Source organism: Saccostrea cucullata, unplaced genomic scaffold (genome assembly GCF_032062105.1).
Source record: "Saccostrea cucullata isolate Sc308-1 unplaced genomic scaffold, CSIRO_AGI_Scuc_v1 ctg4769, whole genome shotgun sequence".
In the NCBI taxonomy this organism is placed as follows: Eukaryota; Metazoa; Mollusca; class Bivalvia; order Ostreida; family Ostreidae; genus Saccostrea; species Saccostrea cuccullata.
The window spans coordinates 1602-15865 of NW_026933605.1; the positions used below are offsets into that span (position 1 = coordinate 1602).

The 14264-nt window shown below is 35.2% G+C and overlaps 1 long non-coding RNA gene across 1 annotated transcript; it reads right to left on the minus strand.

Moving 5' to 3' along the window:
• Window positions 1-242: 242 nt before the first annotated feature.
• Window positions 243-3465, minus strand: LOC134238722 (uncharacterized). Its single transcript, XR_009986069.1, has 3 exons — window positions 3072-3465; window positions 2810-2873; window positions 243-636 (listed from the first exon to the last, which is right to left on the minus strand). It is a non-coding gene; the product is annotated as an uncharacterized LOC134238722 (long non-coding RNA).
• Window positions 3466-14264: the final 10799 nt, after the last annotated feature.

The window sequence follows — 14264 nt, forward strand, 5'->3', positions numbered from 1 at the left end:
TGTTCATGAGGCTTTTAACCTACTTTGAAATCATGAACAAGGACCAAATTTTTTTTTTTATTTTAGATATACCGGTTTATATACTTCTATGTACATGTATTAGGCTTCATAACATACATGATATCAGCATGCTTTTTTTTTTATTATTTCTGTTTTTAGAGCAACGGAAGTACTGTAAACCAACTTTTATTTGAGTGCAAGAAATATTTGCCAGTTTCATGACCTACATTTACTAGTGAATAGTAAATTATTAATTGCCCTGAACTATTAATTTTGCTTTATATTTGTAGAGAATGTTTCCTTTCATTAGTCACGGAAATTAATCAACACAGATTAGATATGCAAATAAAAGATGACACAAATAGGGTACATGTGTACTACCTGGTAGTTGGTTTACAGTACTGCTCACATATAGAGTTCAAAATGAGATTTTACAGCTATCTTGACTTACCAATACTAAATCCTTCTGTTTCCATACACAAATCCAGACAAAATGCTTTCAGTTATAATACTCTAGTTCTTTACATCCTTCATGTCCATGCAAGCGTGTCTGTTGACTTTGACTCCAAGTCTCAGTCTCTAACATTTTCAAGAATAAAGTTGTATAATTTGCTCTTGTGGTGAAAACCCGAAAACCTGCAATGATAATTTTGCTTTCAGTTCAAAGATTTCATTGTATATTTTTTTTAAAGTGTTCATATCTTTACCTATATTTACAAGACAGGTATATCTCCACATCACTCAATAGTAATTTTTGACCCCATGCGGCATGCCAAAATTAAGACTTAATGTATGCCCTTTCCTGAACCATATTGTTAACAGTGGGTAGGTAGGTATGAAAAATATTTTACTTTTTTCCTTCTTGTGACATGGCCCAGAGAGCTTTCCCTTTTAAATCAACCGTACAATAACTGCGAAACAGAACACTTTCTCGTGGATGTTTGATGAGCAGAAACTGTTTTATATGCAAAAAATCAACGATACAGTACAACTTATTTTTAGGAATGACAGAAAACTGAATCAATACCTTAAATGATAGTCATTGAAATTGCATGATAGTGCTGTTAGTATTTATTTAAATTTAATTAAAATGAGAATAGAAATTTACAGCGTAAAGTTACCAGAGGCAGATTAAAAATTTTTAGAAAGGAGGAGTGGGTGCAGAAATCAAATGGTTTTCTTAAAAAAAAAATAAAAGACCAAAATCAGGAAGCATTATCAGACCCAAAACTTTGAGCGCGATCGTTATATGTAAATAAATTTAAAAAGGTATAAATTCAGTTAAGCAAATACAAATAATTACGAATAATAGATATTGAATCTTAAAATCTCAACATTACCTTTCAATTTTATAACCAATTTTAAATTTTTAATATGCTCACTATCATAAAAGCTGATCTAATTGTTATTACTATGTTTCTCCATTTCCTCCAATTCGCATTATTTTGTATACCATGCCCAATCATAATTCAATAGTAATTGAGGTTTTGAAAAGGATTTTTAGTTATTTTTTACATATGATTTTGTTTCTTATTTATTCCATCAGCATCTAAACCCCAAGGCCAAGGTTTGAATTGTAACAAATTTTAAAAATAAAAGGTGATCTTTAATTAACAATAAGTATTTAATTAAAATGAATTTATTAGACATTTTAATTGGGCCTAAATAAATAAGTAGTGTGTTTTCAGCATGTTTAGTTCCCCGCCTAATTCTAAGAAGTATAGGAGCCGACCCTCAATATTTTTTCTGCTAATATCTTTCCATGAGTAAACTACTGTATGTATACTTTAAAATGCAGGCTTCATATTTTAGCGGCTTTGGTGCAGACAACAATGCACTAATTCATGAATACTGCTAAGAAATCATTTACATATTGATATATACAATACACCGCACATACATGTGTAGCGCTAATTTATGATTATGCCAACCCAGTGATTATGCTAAATTTTGAAAGCACCAAATTATATACACATATTACAGTATTCGGAATTCCAGTTTACAATTAGAAATGAAATCCCAATCTTGATCACTTCCATGTTTGAGAAATGCATATCTTACACATATTAATCAGAAATATTTTGACAGTGAAATCCTGGGGGAAAGTGGCAGCGTGCCTGCCAATAAAAAGTTAAAATAAAATAAAAAATGTTTTTCCTACCTACCTACCCTATCTTTTCTAAGGTTAAAATAGGAAACACTATCTATTTATCTTGGCCTTAGCAAAATAAAAAAAAATACTTATGATACATCGATAATGATGGTCTAAAATCATGAAAATATTTTCAGTAGGGCAATCAGGATGAATGTAGAACAGGGTGCAGGTGAAAGATAATGAAGGCAAATGGACACTATGCAAACCAACGCATGCGAAGAAATATACACAAGTAGGAAGAATGACTTGATAATAAAACGATAACTAAATCAAGCAAGTTTCTAAACAATGAATTTTTTTGGAAGAATTAAACATGATAACTAAATCAATCTTTTTTTAATTAAACATGTTAAATAATCTAACCAAGCTAAGAAATTTTAGCTACGTAAATCTATAAATGTACTGATTTCAATGGACCTTTTGAAAAGGTGGAGTTCTCTGTGATACATTTCTGACACTGAGTCAGTGTGTGACTGACATCGTTTATAAATACACGTACAGTTTAAGTCAGATTAACTTTTACAATTAATTCGCCCACACAGGCCTCACTAAACAGCTAAAGACCAGACAGTCGCACCGTCTAGCATAATTTGTATGGGCATGAGGAGGATAGTCGCGTTTCACAAAAAATGGGGACAAGCCTTAAACGCTTACCATATCCCGGGGGTGCTGAATTCATATAAATCCGTAGTTTGTTCTTACAGGATAGCCATTAGGCCTATAAACATGATACAATTAAAAAAAAAAAAATAACCGAGGTCTAGGTCGGGTCAAACTTTCCCAAAGTTTTACGTGCATTCATTATTAAATGTTACTTTACGAACGTCTGTAAGAAATAACTGCATGCATGATTTACGTAGTTAAATTAAGTTTTCAGCCTATAATATCTTTAAAATATGATAAAAAATCTACTTACCACATATTCTCGGAGCAGCCATTGCCCGCAATAAATTGGTATCATATGGGGACCAGTTTAAATTCCGCTGCGTTCCGAATGAACATTTCCCAGCATCCTCAAACATTCGTTTTACGGTGCAGTGAGAAAATTACTGCGAGTCAATTTTACGGACTTATGGGGATTTTTTAAAAAATGACCACAAATCGAATAAATATTATCAGTAGAACACGTAGAATTCAAAAAACCCCATGACCATATTTGTGGGGAACGAGAGAGTTCCCCACAATTCTGAACTTTCCCCATAAGAAAGGTCCTTTGTCAGGTGTGAGTTCCCCACAAGTCGGTGAGCGCGAGTGCTCTCTCTCTCTCTCTCTCTCTCTCTCTCTCTCTCTCTCTCTCTCTCTCTCTCTCTCTCTCTCTCTCTCTCGTTCTCCTCTCCCCACTCCCTCTCTCCCTCTATCTCCTCACTTCCTCTCTCTCTCCCTCTATCTCCCCACTTCCTCTCCCTCTATCTCCCCTACTCCCTCTCTCTCTCCCTCTCCCCTCTCCCTACCTCTCTCTCCCTCTATCTCCTCACTTCCTCTCTCTCTCCCTCTATCTCCCCACTCCCTCTCCCTCTATCTCCCCTACTCCCTCTCTCTCTCTCCCTCTCCCACCCTCTGTCTCCCTCTATCTCCTCACTTCCTCTCTCTCCCTCTATCTCCCAACTCCCTCTCCCTCTCTCCCCCCACTCCCTCTCTCCCTCTATCTCCCCACTCCCTTTCTTTCTCTCCCCACTCCCTCTCTCTCTCTCTCTATCTATCTCTCTTTCCTCTCCCACTCTCTCTCCCCACTCCCTCTCTCTCCTCCCTCCCGTTCTCTTTCTCTCCCCACTCCCTCTCTCTCTCCCCACTCCATCTCTCTCTCCCTCTATCTCCCCACTCCCTCTCTCTCTCTCCCTCTATCTCCCCACTCCCTCTCTCTCCACTCCCTCTCTCTCTATCTCCCAACTCCCTCTCGCTCTATCTCCCCACTCCCTCTCTCTCTATCTCCCCACTACCTCTCTCTCTCTCTCTCTCCCCACTCCCTCTCTCTCTCTCTCTCCCCACTCCCTCTCCCCCTCCTCTATCTCCTCACTTCCTCTCTCTCTCCCCACTCCCTCTCTCTCCCTCTATCTCCCCTCTCCCACTCTCCCTCTATCTCCTCACTTCCTCTCTCTCTCCCTCTATCTCCCCACTCCCTCTCCCTCTATCTCCCCACTCCCTCTCTCTCTCTCTCCCTACTCCCTCTCTCTATCTTTCTCTCCTCTCCCACTCTCTCTCCCAACTCCCTCTCCCTCTCTCCCCCCACTCCCTCTCCCTCTCTCTCTCCCTCTATCTCCCCACTCCCTCTCTCTCCCTCTCCCCACTCCCTCTCTCCCACTCCCTTTCACTCCCTCTCTCTCTTCCCACTCCCTCTCTCTCCCCGTCTCCTTCCCCACTCCCTCTCTCCCCACTTCCTCTCTCTCTCTTTCTCTCCCTGTCTCCCCACTCCCTCTCATTTAATATTAGATTAAGATAAATAATAAGAACTATCGAGAAAATTATGAATTGTTTTATTTTTATCATTTTAAATTATTTTAACCTTTTAGCGGAAAAAAATGCATTTTAAAACTACGTGTATAAGGGGAATAGCTTTAAACATCACAAAATACTGCTTCTTAGTTTGCAGCTCTTGATCTCTACATGTTCTTGAAATGTTCTTGAAAATATATACTAGTAATCATTCAAATAGATGTAACACTGATGTTGAGATGTAAATTCTGTAAACAATCCTCCATTATTCTTTGACATGTTGCTGGGCATTGTCCATTCCAAACGACATCCTATTGTTTCCACACCATCGATATTAATCTTTATTACATACTTAGTAATAAATACAGAATTTTTGCATATGCGATATGCCCGATGTCACAATAGCCTTCGGCCGTCTGGTGATATCATCTCGTGATATGGAAAAGGGTATGTATTATTCTCTATGTAATTCTTCTATCAGTCCTGGTATCATTTCTGGGTGTTCTAGATCTGAGGCTATGTGTTCCATGATACTGGCCTCTCAACACTGGCCATGGTGAGTTTATTTCATACGGTCTAACTGTGTGATCCTGAGTTCAAGTTGGATATGTCCTTCTTGATCACATCGAAACCACGGGAAAACCATTTGGTCAAACTGGGTTAGATTAATTTCCTTGGAGATTCTGTGTTTTATTACTTCATTCTTGACCTCTGTATAGACTGTATATCTCTCATCCTCGAGTTGTACCTCAATCGTCAGCATCTGTAACATTTCTTCGACTTCATTTAGGATGTGGACTTGTCTGTTTGTATTGCACTCATCACATTTGAATCCTTAATTACTTTCTTTCATTTGTGCTTTTTTGGATGATCATGATCCTCTACAATTCTGACCTCAATTCATCAAAGGCTAAAAATTTGACATGTATGTATACTGATGCATCCTTCAAATCAGGTCAAAGTCCTTCCCAGAAAATGTTATGCAAAACGCATCCACTTTTTCTGCTTCTATTTCTTGGAGGATCACTTTCTGGAAGATTATTTAAAACTGACAACCACAGTGTAACAACACACTTTATAATATTAAGCACTTTGAAAAATTTTTTAAAGTGCATTAAATTTGGGACCAAGTTAACACACTTTGTAAAGATACTTTTTTATTTTCAATGTGCGTTTAAATCGACCATAACAATGCACTTTGAAAAAAAAATGTGCTGGACTTAGTCTGCAATATTCTGTCAAAATTTAGATATTATAAATAATTATTTGGATAATTTTCATTGATGGTGTCACTTCAGGATCTGAGGTTTAGAGTCTTAGAGGTATATAAGGGATATATGACAAATGGAGTCCAAGTTTGTATGCTTGTTGAAAATAATTTTCTGACACATGGACCCTAAGCTTCGCTTCTATAAAACAAGAGGGTGCATAATCAAAAATTACTTTTATTTTATCATTTTTTGGAAAGCTTATTTCATTTTTTTTTTTATTTTATTTCATTATTTAAAACTTAATTATATGAAGAGAAAAATGAATACAAAAATGTAACAGTCATATATTTAGGTAGGAAAGGTATTTAAAAATGAAAGAAAAAGTGAGCAAGCTCACATACCCCTCGCTCCCCCAAAACTCAAAGTGCTGAAAATCCAGGAAAAAATGAAAGAATCAGATTTTCCAGTATGCACATCTACATATTGTGTCCTAAATATCTGCAAAGTTTGATGAAATTCTGTGCAGCAGTTTATGAGGAGTTGCGCCGACAAACTGTTCATCACTATATTCAAGATATCCCCAAAAATATAAGTTGTAAAGTGCCAAAATTCCCAGAATAATGAAGGATTTGGAATTTCCTGGTAAAATACACATCTATATATTGTGTCCTAAATATCTGCAAAGTTTGACGAAGTTCTGTGCAGCGGTTTAAGAGTGGTCGCATGAAAAGTGTGGAAATTCTAAGAAAAAATAAAGGAATCAGAATTTCCTGGTAATATGCATATCTACACATGGTGTCCTAAATATCTGCAAAGTTTAACTAAATTCTGTGCAGCGGTTTATGAGGAGTTGCGCTGACAAAGTCTGTTCATCACTATATTCAAGATATCCCAAAAAATCTAAGTTGAAAAGTGCAAAAATTCCCAGAAAAAAAAAGGAATAGGAATTTCCTGGTAATATGCACATCTACATACTGTGTCCTAAACATCTCCAAAGTTTGACGAAAATCTGTGCAGCGGTTTTAATGAGGAGGTGCGTTGACAAAAAGTTCATCTGTATATTCAAGGTATAGCCAAAAATCTAAGTTGAAAAGTGCAAAAATTTCCAGAAAAATAAAGGAATAGGAATTTCCTGGTAATATGCACATCTACATACTGTGTCCTAAACATCTCCAAAGTTTGACGAAAATCTGTGCAGCGGTTTTAATGAGGAGTTGCGTTGACAAAAAGTTCATCTCTATATTCAAGGTATGGCCAAAAACCCAAGTTTTTAATGCGGAAATTTCCCTGAAAAAATAAAGGAATCGGGATTTCCTGGTAATATGCACATCTACATATTGTGTCCTAAATATCTGCAAATTTTAACGAAATTCTGTGCAGCAGTTTATGAGGAGTTGCGTTGACAAACTGTTCATCTCTATATAAAAGGTATAGCCAAAAACCTAAGGAAATTCCCTGAAAAAATAAAGGAATCGGAATTTCAATGTTATATGCACATCTACATATTGTGTCCTAAATACCTGCAAAGTTTGACGAAATTCTGTGCAGCAGTTTATGAGGAGTTGCGCTGACAAAAAAACAGGACTGACTGACTGACACTCTGAAGGACGGGTCAAAAACATTATACCTCACGCAACTAGTTGCGTGGGGTATATTAAAAAATGGGATGAGTGTCCTTCTATATGTCTTTTCCTCTTTCTCAGTGAGTGTTGAACAATTCACTGTTTTTTTTTCAAAAGAAATACATGGAAATAATTTTGTCTATTAATTAAAATCTAAGTCCCTAAATTTTATTTTAAACATATATTTCAAAAGTGAGTTTTAGTGCCTCAATGATAAAAAGAAATTGATTTACTGTGACTCTTAACGCACTAATTGAAAAAAAAAATTCAATTGAAAGTGTGTTGATTTTGTTCCAAATTTGTTGCTCTTGTTGTTGAAACATTTTCTCAAAGTGTGTTGATTTTAGGTAAAAAAAAAATAATAATAGTCTTGTTTCCTGCTACCAACTTGAAAAAAAAGGCTACTATTAGGTAGGTAGCAAGATCATTTTTTTTGTTTGTTTATTTTTTTCAGACAGCATTTTTTGGATATAAACTTAAATACATGATCAAATTGAACATATGTCACAGGTCATGTCTTTTAAAATTAAAACTAATTTTCATGATGTTTGGCGAGTAGTGTTTTATGAAAGTCCGTATTTAGATTCTGAAAACTTTTTTTATTTTTTTTTCAAAACTAAAAAAAAAAAATTAGGGTTGGGTGCAAAAGAAATGGTTAGGTTGGGTAGCAGGAAACAAGACTATTTTTTTTTTACCTTATCCAAATTTTAATACACTTTGAATTTTTTTTTCAGAGTGCATAATTTTTTTCAAAGTGCATCACAGGCCACACCCCACTCTCTGATATAGTCTCATCACATTCTTGTTCTGCACTACAGAATTTTCCCATAAGATACTCTTTGGCTCAGCTTTCAATGGTATCATAATTAAACAGAGTTCATCTTGAGTGTCAATGGTTGCACTATGGCCCAGTCTTATGATAACATTAATTCATAGGATGTTTCACAATATTTGATCACTGGAGAATGTTGAAATTTTTGGAAATCCTGGGAGAGCTTTTTTAGCATCAATTTAAATTTCAGATTCAGTTTTCATTGGTACTGTAAATTAATCTTTAAATGATCCAGTGCTAGCAAATTCTTGTAGCCATCATGTATGAAAATCCTGAGGTGTATCTGCCTTGGGGTTTCAACTGATGATGTTCTTGGCTTCTTAGTCTAATATCTCCCATTATGAACTTTTCCAAGAATCCTAGACAGAATTAGAATTTCCAATGCAGTATCCAAATCACTTATTTCACTCACATCTCTTGAATTGAATTCAATATTTCACTGATTTCACTATTTTTAGAATTTCACTTTTCACATCACAAAATGTGTCACTTTGACTTACATCACAAATACAATATACATGCTACAATATAATAAAATGTTTGTTTTGAAAATACCAACCAGAATGTCAAAATTATACATTTAATTATAGAAATATGTCCATAGGCCATGAATGCCCCACTGAGTTTATATTAGTAATGCAACAGGGAAATCATTGGTATATAAAGTGTATGAAGTTTGATGAGAATTAATCTATTAAATAGTTTCTTTAAAATTGAAATTAAAATTTTAAAAAAATGATATGGATGATAAATTCATAAGAGCATAAGCTTATTTAATGAGAATTATTTAAACATAGGTAATCAGAGATTACAGAGCTCACCTCAACGAATGTTGTCCTTAAGTAAGGCAAATTAAGTCACACAATTAACCAACAAAAAGTGTACATCCAAAAATGCAAAATTTATGCAATTTTGATACTTTGGAATAGACCTATATAAAAACTTAAAACTAGTTCTTCATCATGAAAATGTAATTAAAATCCAGCATCTGAAACTTTGACTGGTACAATGAAACACACTAGAAACATCTTCCATGCATGTCTAATCAATATAGGACACAGAAGTACTTAAAAAGAAAACTGCTCCAAAAAACTTAACCTTAACCCGGGACGCCGACGCCGAGGGTATCACATAAGCTCCCCCCAACTTCGTTGAGGTGAGCTAAAAATGCATGTATCTAAAATGGTTTCATTAAAACTAAGCAAAATGTAAAATAAAGAAAATTGAGGTCAAGGTCACAGGAAAGTGCATGGTCAAAAGTTTTGATACAATTGAATAGGCCTTCCTTATATATAGTTTGATGTGAAGTCACGATCTGAGAAAAAAACAAGGTCAAAAAAAGTTGAGGCAATTGAATATAGCTTATCAATGTGTATCAGAGTAAGAAACTTGAATGGTTTCTTTAAAACTGAACTAAACACTAATTGAGAAAAGTGAGGTCAAGGTCACAGGAAAGATCAAGGACATAAAATGTTGATGTAGTTGAATAGCATATGAAGTTTGATAAAAAAAAAAAAAATTATCATGAATTTTAATATATCCTTTATATTCTTTTATATAACTATGATCCTCTTTTATGGCCCCTCAATTCTCCTGTGGTTCACGATTTGAAAAGATTCCTATGTAAAACTTTGATCCCCCCATTATAGCCCCACCCTACCCCCAGGGGACATGATTTGGACAAATTTAAATCCACACTACCTCACAAGTCGCAATGATTCCACACAAGTTTTTTTTTGTATTTTCAAGCACAGAGTGGTTCTTGAGAAGAAGATTGTTATCATTTTTTCACAAAATCATAATAATCTCCCCTTGAGGGAAGATTTTAGAATCATTTAAAAAAACAACTGAAAATCCACTTGAGTAATCACCCAAGAATAATCTGTAGCAAAGTTGGTTGAAATTGGATCAGTGGTTCTTGAGAAGAAGATAAAAATGAGGAAAGTTTACAGTGATGATGATTCAACAATGATGGCAGACAACGAACAATTTCAATCGATCAGATCACGAATTAAAGCTCACTTGAGCATTCAGCTTAAGTGAGGCAAAAAAAATTTTAAAATGAAGAATGATATGCCAAATGAACAGAAAAATAATATCACCAATGTAAGCAATAGAATTTCAGAAAAGCTGCTGAAAATTTAAATTTTTAGAAAGTTATACAAATCTTATAAATAAATGTCACAGATGAAAAAATATATTTTGAAAAAAAAAAGAATTGTGGTTTTCTGCTTTCAGAGTCTTAATAATTAGTGGGTGGGATGCCAATTTATTTATAACATATTTTATGAAATATGAATACCCTATCATATGCCATTCAAACATTATTACCAAAGTAAATTATTTATACAGGGAAATGACGACAAGATGTTTGTTTTAACCTTTATTTTTGGCGAACATTGGCCGTGGCATAGTATTTTGTGGGATGCCAGTTAATACACACAACTTTTGGGCAAACCCACACAAAATCAACAAATTTCATCACACAAAATCAACAAATTTCATCAACACAAACAATTCATATGTTCAACAATGACCACCCCGGGTAAACCGCGGGTGGTTACTTATTTAAGGTATTTATTTAAGGTACTTATTTAAGTCAAATTAGTTATATGCACAATTCAAGCACAAAACAAATCATATCAACATATCAGCAAATATTTTGCACATAAAATGGTTCAACAGTTCAAACCCCTTCACAGTTCAATGTTGAAAACTTCACAACAAAACAAAGTTTATGTAGGCCTCAGTTGCTTTGGTGTGCGCAAACGCCATTCCTGTACAGGTTATGCCACGACATTTCATGAAGACGACATCCACTGCAACGGATTCTGTAAAATACAAATGAAAATCCAGCAACAAGAACCAAGCATACAATCATTTAAACTCGTAATTATGGGAATGGGTGGGTGGGATATTTAAGACTTATGCCAAAAATTTCTTACAAATATTATGAAAAAACTTGACAAAGAAATATTCAACCTACTCTGTATCCAGCAAGTTGATGAAAAGAATGTTGATCCCGAGCTTTCCGACTTATATATACCCAAGGCCGCAGGCCGATCCCGACCAAAAATTAATACCTTTCCCGTAAAATAAAGTCATCTGATTTTATATGCATAAAATAGATGATATTATTTATACAGGGAAATGACGACAAGATGTTTGTTTTAACCTTTATTTTTGGCGAACATTGGCCGTGGCATAGTATTTTGTGGGATGCCAGTTAATACACACAACTTTTGGGCAAACCCACACAAAATCAACAAATTTCATCACACAAAATCAACAAATTTCATCAACACAAACAATTCATATGTTCAACAATGACCACCCCGGGTAAACCGCGGGTGGTTACTTATTTAAGGTATTTATTTAAGGTAATTATTTAAGTCAAATTAGTTATATGCACAATTCAAGCACAAAACAAATCATATCAACATATCAGCAAATATTTTGCACATAAAATGGTTCAACAGTTCAAACCCCTTCACAGTTCAATGTTGAAAACTTCACAACAAAACAAAGTTTATGTAGGCCTCAGTTGCTTTGGTGTGCGCAAACGCCACATGACAGCGAACAACCAAAGGAGAGTTCGCAGTCATCCCACACATGGGGGAGCACCCAAGCAACTGACAAAAGAGCCCCCACGGACCAATGTTCTTTATGTTTTGTTCAAGGATACACATTGCCTTGTTTTAAATTCTAGCCCCTCCCTTGGACATTATTAAGAAAGAGTTTATTTCCTAGGTCATTGAGCTGTACACCATCTGGCAACAGAAATTGTGACATGTTTTTCAATAAAATAGGGTACTTTATGTAACAGCCCCCCAACTCTAAAACTAATGGAGCAGGTACCCTAATGGCCTTGAGACAGGATTGATCCATTACTTTATTGTCCCCCGAGTACCTCCATTTATTTCGTGGCAGGTTCTGTGACCAAACAAGTGTAAAATGTGGAGAGCGAGTCTTAATAATCTTTAAATCAGATTTAATTTTTTCAATGAGAGTATACAGATGAATTGACCCTAAATGCATAATGTTTGCACCACAGTGGATAACCAAAAAATCAGGGGATTCCTCGTATTCTGTCGGAAAATTAAAAGCTTTCTTTTAAGTCCCAAAAATCATTGCATTCCTAAAAAAAGAGGACCTCACACACCAGACTTTAACTTCAGGGACCTAATAATATCCAATAATTTGCATATATCTTTAATTTCCAAATTACAACTTATTTGCCCCCATCATCTGCCCAATAGGACATCTTATTATGAACTGTATGCCCTAGACTTCCGATGCCCTGCTTCCATTATGATATCTTGTGAGCAACCAAAGAGAAATGATACCTGGTAAGGGGATTTTTTTTTCTTTTTTTTTTTTTAATAGTGGATAAATAATGGCCTGTTAATTTTTGGTCTTACTGCAAGATAATCTATCAAACTTGCTACTGGACACAGGATTCCCTTACTTTTATCAATGCCTAAAGAAACCCCCTTTCTATCCTGATCACATTTTGACATTCTTATGTGTACAAAAACCTTGGAATAGTTTAATAGCTTGACATTGAACAACAGTCACTTGTAAACTTGTATGAACACTATTACCAGTAGACAATGTGAATTCCCCTTTTTTGAGAAACCAAAGAAGGCTAATAGATAAGCAGCTCTCCCCTTTTCGGAGAAAACCAAATAGGGCTAATAAATAATCAGCTCTGAACAATTTTGTTTCACAACTATCACTACAAATTCTCAGCAAAACCCTAACAACTTTAGTGAGCAACTGCAAGGTTATAGGTAGCCTTGAATCTGCAGACCTACCAGTTCTTCTCATACCCTCAAAAACATTTACAGCCAGAAAGTTCTTCATTTCATGAACCAAATTATGGATTTTGCATTGAAAACAAATAGAAGATAGATAAGATTTAGCTGTAGCATAGGAACACTTCTTAGATGACAGCTCCGGGAGATAAGCAACAAAGTGAACAACCTCCCTAAGAGGTGGGGGCCATGAAATTTCGTACCCAAATTATTTCCGGAAATTATAAAATGAATTTTTCCTGTTTCGTATACTGTCTTAATGTTGTAAGAGATTGAAGCATCTAGCAATCCATTCATTTGAATCTGTAAATCATGTTGAGTAATTCTGCTAGAAGAGGGTCTGGTCTGGTGCTTGCCTCTGGTGCCAAAGTCTTGAAGCGGAACCACAGTTTGCGAGAAATAGAATATACAACATTTTTTTTTTTTTTAAAGCTTCCAATGTGATTTGCCCTAAATATAACATTGTTGATCATCAGTCTAAGAACCAAATGTCTTACCAATTTCATAACTCGTTTGGACTTGGAAGATTGGGTATTGATGAAACTAACATTGAAAGGTTATCAACATGAAACTGAACTTTTTTTTTTATGTAGCAACCTAGTCCCCACATCTCTTTTGCTAAAACTACTGGTATGAGCTCAAGAAAAGTCCTGTCTCTCAAAATGTTTTGATTGTTCCAGTGTTTTGGCCATTGGAGAAAAAAAAAAACAACTTCCACTTATAAAGTAACCCCCACAACCTAAATGACTTGAACCTGCAATATCTGTAAATAACTGTAAAATACTAGAATCTTCCCGTACAGTATTAGGAAAATATGCTACCCAATTGAAATGATTCAAGAACACCAGCCACATTCTAAGGTCACTTTTAATTCCAACTGATAATCTTATGATGATGTGGCTTGAAAACTCCACTTAAAATGCATCATACATTCTTCGAATAAAAGCTCTACTAGATCTGATTGCCTTTGAAAAAATTGAGCATTGCAACTAAAGACTGCATTTTGCAGTGTAACTTTTTCCCTATCTAAAAATTTTCAATCAGACTCTTTAGGATTCCTAACTTTGCTTCTGAGATCTTATTTGTCATCTCCAGTGTATCAACTTTGAAACCTAGAAATATTAATTTTGTCATTGGACCAGAAGTTTTCTCATGGGCTAGTGGTACCCCTATATCCCCAGCTAAGTTACTAAAAGT